At 40.9% G+C, this 6,525-nt stretch overlaps 1 protein-coding gene across 5 annotated transcripts in view; it reads right to left on the bottom strand.

The window, feature by feature from the left end:
- The window catches only part of LOC106516923 (disheveled-associated activator of morphogenesis 1), a 58,641-nt gene that overhangs the window by 34,484 nt on the left and 17,632 nt on the right, over window positions 1-6,525 (bottom strand). For 2 of the 5 annotated variants that reach the window (XM_014007533.1, XM_014007537.1), the window contains exon 1: window positions 5,187-5,590. The exons of the other annotated variants lie outside the window; for them this stretch is intronic. The gene's annotated coding sequence lies outside the window, so the exon portion shown is untranslated. Of the gene's footprint in view, window positions 1-5,186; window positions 5,591-6,525 lie in introns of those variants that run through there. 5 annotated transcript variants of the gene reach the window in all.

Raw genomic sequence — 6,525 nt, 5'->3', positions numbered from 1 at the left:
ATATATATATATATATACACACACACACACACAAATACACATGCACACGCACTAAGGTTAGCAACAGTCTGCCTTTATAAAGTATCCATGAGCAAATCACTGAAACATTTGTGGGATTTTATCCCGTCTAATCCCAACATCTCCGACTTCATTGTAAAAGGGTAAAAAAATATTAAAACACTGTCTTTTTGCAGGTGTGGCCATCCCAACAAAACAACATTTTTATAGCATCCACAGATACATCCAAGAATAACAGAAAACCAAACATTTTTTTCAGAGATGTTTAGAAAACACATCTGTATGGAGTATAGCTGTAGTTGTTTTTGATCCTCAGAGCTTTAATCTTCTTTTCTGATTTAGGATTTGGGATAAATGTGAAGTAGAATTTGCAGACCATCTCGTTTTGTCTGCCTGTTAAATTTAAACACACAATTTGTTTTACCAATTATCAAATGCAGAGTTTTTGAGAAACTGTATAGACTTGGTTTAGTGTCACAAAAAAATAAATAAAAAATGTACATCCTTAAAATGTTGTTTCAGATTCTTTGATCTTTTCGCTGCAGGGACTAATGGCACAGTGGTGTCAAAAACTCTTTCACAGCTGGATACCATATTTCGTCAACATTCTGCAAATTAACGGTGGTAGTGCGCACACAGACTTGAACACTTGACAGGAAGCTTACTGGGCCGTGACATCAATGCTGACTGGCAGGTTGGGAGGAGATTAAAATCAAACACTTCTCAATGGCAGCCAGCTGACAGGAAGTAGTCAGAACTGTTCACGGTGTTAAGAGGAGCAGCATGTGTAGACGCTCATATGCATTGGAGCTACACAACTGTGTGCACAGACACAACACGGACATCTACTCTGGAGCATTAATGTCACATGACTCCAGGAGTGGAGCTGAAGTGGCTCTCAGATTACAGGATTACCATACAGAAACACAGTGTGAGCGAAGAGAACAGGATCACTGCACAGGAACACACAGAGAGCATTTCTGTGACTAGCAGATACATTTTTGCCTTCATGGCTGAAGGTTACCAACATTTTCTTTTTTTTTTTTTAAACGCTGAAGCTGTAACATTTGACTGCAACTAAATTAGTCTGAGATCAGCCTGTAATGAAAAGCTACAATGTAATTCATTTGGTGTGATAGTTTTTTTTTCCTGTTACAATTATGATCTACTCAGGCTTGTGCTATTTTAGAACAGAAGAAACACTTTCAGTTCCAGCAATATAGCAGGGTATGACTCAATATAAATGGCATTCAGAGTGAAATATGATTTTGTGCTCTGCTGCCAATAAACAAACAATAGTGTCTGCTGTGACCAAAATAGTAACATCTATTAAGCAAGTTACATAAAAGTAATCCAATTTTTAACCTCATCTGTCCTGCATGTGATCCTCAGACACTTCCTCTGCAGATCATGATCAGAGATGGGCTGAAATCAGTTTCATTCTGTTCTGTTGTCAACAGTAAATGAGTAATTTGGTCAAATGTTACCATCAAAGAGCAGCTACAGCACAAACACAAGATACGAGCTGACTAACTCCCTGGGTTCAGTGTTCATAAGATGACTGAATGCTGGAAAAACAGGCTGTGCTATGATGTGAACTGTTGACATGCTTTGTTTAAAAGGCAGCAGCTTTATTATGTGAACAAAAGACTGTGGAAACCTTGTGTTGACAGGCAGATGTTTGTCAGTGACGTTTTGTTGCCTCGGAAAGACTGATCAGCAGGAAGCACTTCAACTTGTGACACTCGTTTTGAAATTTACACTTTAATTAAAAAGAGGAGACAGTTTTCAAGCAGTGGGGTAATTATTTTCCTGAGTGCTTTTAACAAATAGTGTGTGTTCAAAATAAATTTCAGTAATGAGTTTGTTGTCATTTTACATTTTTGCTAGTGAACGGGAAAAATGCACAAAACAGGAAAATGTATATTTAGGCTAAGGGAGGGAGCGCCTAAAATGTAGGGAGGACAGAGATTAAAAAGTAGGTTAAAAGGCTGTTGGTCTTTTCAAAAGCAAGGTTGTCAAACTCGTTCTGCAGAGAGATTCTCCAACCCCCCACTCATGTTAGCATTCTTCCACAGGTCAGACCTTCAAGTGGAGGTTAGACTTGGGGCAAAAAAAAAAAGGATAAACTTTTGAAAGGAGGGTTTCAGGTTCATCTAGTCACTATTTTCAGGTGGGGGAAAAAATCAAAAAAGAAAAGTGATATTATAAAGATAATTCATTGAGATGATAAAGTTGTACTTGACTGTTATCACAGGAAAAAAGCAGTACCATCATTTAGTTAACATTGAGGCATGTCTGTGCTGCTGTCATCAACGATAACCACCATCACAGCAAGAGAGCTGCAACCGACAGAGAAGAAACCTGAGCATTAAAAGGGATCCACGATTAGTTGTAACATTAGACTTTATTTGATAAACATGTATTTTAACTGTAAAATAAAGACAGTAAAAATACTGTAGGCTGTTTAGTTTTGTAAATTTTAAAATATATATTTTAACACTGACGCAGCCATTTTATGTATACATAAAGCATTCTGGGTAAATGATGACGTGGATAGGTCCTCGGTGTGAGCGAGCTATATCCACCCTGAAGGTTAATCTTGGACAATATCTGATGATCGACTCTTTTAAAGGGGCAATACCATGTAAAATCAACTTTTTTTGAGTTTTATATCATGTTATAATATTATATTCTCATAAAAAACATGCCCAAAGCCTTGCTTTGACTCATTCATACATTTTTGAGAAATCCTGCAGCGTTTTTAGGAAGCCACGCTGAGGAGCAAAACAACAGGTGGGGACCAGAAACGCCTTTTGGTACCAAAAACACCTCTGCAATGAGTCTTTAAGCCAAACTTCCTCATGGAAGAGCGCACCCTCCCCACACACCCCGCCCATGACTCCTGCAGGCTCTCAAACAACGGGTGAAACTGAAAGTGAAACTTAAACTGTCTGCTGTGCTCCTAACATTACTTCTCACTCAGTGAAGCACATTCAGATTCAAAATACCTTTGAGGAAATGTATTTTCAGATGCCAAGTTAACTGCATCACAGCACCACCACTACCCCCCACCCACACACACACACACACACATGCAAATCCCCCACGTTGAAGTGGGTGGGACAGAAGCAGAAGGTGGTTCTTAAAGAGACAGAGGCCAATTTCAAGGTGTTTGGAAGAGGAGGTGATGAGAAGATAAGTTTATTTTCTATTTAAACATAAAAACAGCATTTTAATTACAACTAAAGGTGGCATAGATACTTTATTATGGTATAGTATTTAAATGTATGCCTGAGAAACACATAATATTGCCCCTTTAAATGAAACCAGAGAGCGTTGACAGAGAGGAGAAAGTAGAAACGACTCAGTCTACAACTGAAAATATAGATGGAGGACAACAGAGCTGCTTCATAGAAGAAGAACCTCAGCTTAGCCTGTTAGCCTTTGTGCTAGTGCCGACACTATATTGCCTTATATGTATTAACTCAGCGCTAACGAGACAAACTAATAAGCCTGAGGTCCTCCATCCATATTTTCAGTTACAGGCTGAGTCATTTCTACCTTCTCCTCTCTCTCAACGCTCTCTGGTTTCATTTAAAAGAGCCGATCATCAGATATTGTCCAAGATTAAACTTCAGGGTGGATATAGCTCGCTAGCAGCCTCACACCGAGGACCTATCCACGTCATCATTTACCCAGAATGCTTTGTGTGTAAATAAAATGGCTCCGTTCATGTAATATATATTTTTTTACTTTTAGTTTAAAAATCATAAAAACTAAACAGCCTACAGTATTTTTACAGTCTTTATTTTACAGTTAAAATATGTTCATCAAATAAAGTCTAATGTTACAACTAATCATGGATTCCTTTAAGGGTCTCACACGTGACTTGGACTTTGAATGACTGAAACCAGTATGAAAACACCAACAGCTATCATCACAACACTCTGCTATGAGAACACTAAACAACACAGCACTGAAAAATCTGTGTCTCATCAATTAAATATGCTTTCTAATACACTGTCAATAAAGAGGCTTGGAGTGTAATGCAGTCTGAGACACCCCCGAGTGGCAGCTTGTACTTTAAAAAACCCTGCCTCTTCCTCAGTTGCTATGGCAACCAGAGCAGTGGGTGGAAGCTGGGTGGATGGGTGATTTAATGTAAGCCCCCCCTTCAAATGCACATTACCCTCCTTCTTAATCTGTCCCGCAACGTTAAAAGAAAGGAAAACAGGATTGCCCCTCTAATTCAGCAGACAAAAAATAAATACAAAAACCATTAGGGATTACAGGGTAAAAATCCAGCTTGGCATCACTTTGAGGCACAGTGAGATCCAATAGAATTACAAAGACTAGCTGTCAGTCTGTTGTGAAACATGCGGCGTGGAGAGAGTACTCTCCAGAGTGCAGCTTCTGCAACGAGAGCGGAACCTGAGCAGGATGGGCAGGAGCAGGAAACGAGCGGACCCTTCTCTGCTCAAGGTGACTTTCTCTCCCTCATTGACATAATTATTTGCACTCCACCCCCATCGTTGGGGGAAAAAAAAGTATGCCATCCCCTCTCTCACACTCAACACTGATAATGGGCTACGTTCGCCAAACCAGAGAGAGATGAAGGTGGGAGGTAGCAGCCTGTAGCATGTGTGTGAGAGCACATATTTCTACCACCACCTCACCCCCATCACCACAGCAGCCTTGTCATTACGGGGCATTCCCTGCACACGGAGGACAACTCTCCCACCAAGAAATCAGCCCCAGGGTATGATCGGAGCGTTGTGTCATCCTCCCCCACCGACAGGTCACTGCAGCAGCACGGCTCCCTGCACCAGCACCTCCTAATTAGACAGACGTGACACAATCACCTACGTATTCGTAAGAGGAATCTGGCTCGAGTGATAAATCAAACCGGCAGCCACAACTCCTCTCAGACACACTCACAGACTGATAGCCTCTAACTATCTACTGGTCACATGCAGTCTACACACACACACACACACACACACACACACACACACACACACACACACATACACACACACACGAGCACAAGCACATGCACACACACATTCCAGTCAGCAGATAGCCGGCTTCAGCTCCTGCGCTCCGTTTCCTTGCAGTCATTTGATTATAGGGTATAATAGACAGATTTATAGAGCTCGTCTTACCCTGTCCTGGAGAGAGCTTGCTTCTCTTGTGTTCTGGGCATTCCCTTTATAACCTCAGCTCACTGCAGCGTCCAGCATTCTGCACGGTCGACAGGAAAACTTGTACACGGCACGCAGCGGCTCACTTCCTGTGCAAGGTGTGTTTATCCACGCGGGTTCAAAGTCATCTGGCTCGGTGGGGCTAATAAGCACCTTTGTGAGAGGCTGTCAAAAATCAGCCGAGAAGAAATTTCAAACTACATGCAGGGTGGTTTCCTCTGACGGCTGGGGAGTGGGGAGGGTGGGGGGCAAATAAGAGATAAATCTGCCATACGGACTGCAACTGTTTGTTTTGCAAAACAGCCAGCTGGCCAGCGAGAACTTCTGCGGAAAATCTTCTGTCCTTCTACCTCTCCCTTTCTCTGCAGAGTGCTGTGGGGGCAAAGGGGACCGGCACAGATGTTACTGGCTTCAAACCACACCCCTTTTCAACACTCCCAGTCCTAATAGGATGCAGCCGAAACAGTGGCCGACGCCCAGTTTGCCCCCGCCCCACCCCCCAAGACAGACTTTGGGCAGCTCGGTGAAGATTTGCTTAGTCTCTTTGGAAAACTGGGAGGAAGAAAAGATGCAAAACGTGTGGTGAAAACACAAGTATGAGGAGCAAGGACTACTGAAGAATTTAAATAATGTCAAAACCATGAAAAAAGAAAGTTATTATGTTTGGAATATTAATCAGCCCAGAATTCACCAATGCAAAACTATATATAACTAGAGGATTTTGATCTGAAACACTGACACTCCCACATGATTTACAGCATCAGTGTGTCGCAGCATACAGCCGACTAACTAAATCCAGCATCCATAAACATTTCAACAATGCAACATCCCGACACATTTTTATACAAAACAATGTCATAAAATTATGTAAGAATTGCAATTTCCTCTCAACAAATTGGTTCCTTTTTTTTTTTTACAGAATCTCAAAATGTATGTTTTCACATCAACACTTCATTAAAGGAAACTTTAAATGAAATAAATTGGGAAATATTTTAATTTGAATTAGGAAAAAACAGAGTATATGTCAATATGAGTGAAGCTATTTTCTTTATTTGTTGTGGGGAAAAAAATCAGACATGATCTCAGAACAGATGTCAACCTGATTCAGAGTCTAAAAGGTGTTCAAGCAGATGTTGGGCAGAACGAGTGTCATCTGTCAGCCATTCACTTATTTTTCATCAGATGTGAGTCAAGCATTGCTTCTCAGTGCATCATAGTAACACTTCTGTCTTAGAAAATTAGTGATACACAATAAAAGTACTACATGCTACAAACATTTGGAGAGCTTTAATGTATGTAT

Source organism: Austrofundulus limnaeus, unplaced genomic scaffold (assembly GCF_001266775.1).
Source record: "Austrofundulus limnaeus strain Quisiro unplaced genomic scaffold, Austrofundulus_limnaeus-1.0 Scaffold42, whole genome shotgun sequence".
Taxonomy (NCBI): Eukaryota; Metazoa; Chordata; class Actinopteri; order Cyprinodontiformes; family Rivulidae; genus Austrofundulus; species Austrofundulus limnaeus.
Note: the sequence above shows the minus strand (reverse complement) of the source record. Positions and strands in the feature narration are given on the sequence as shown.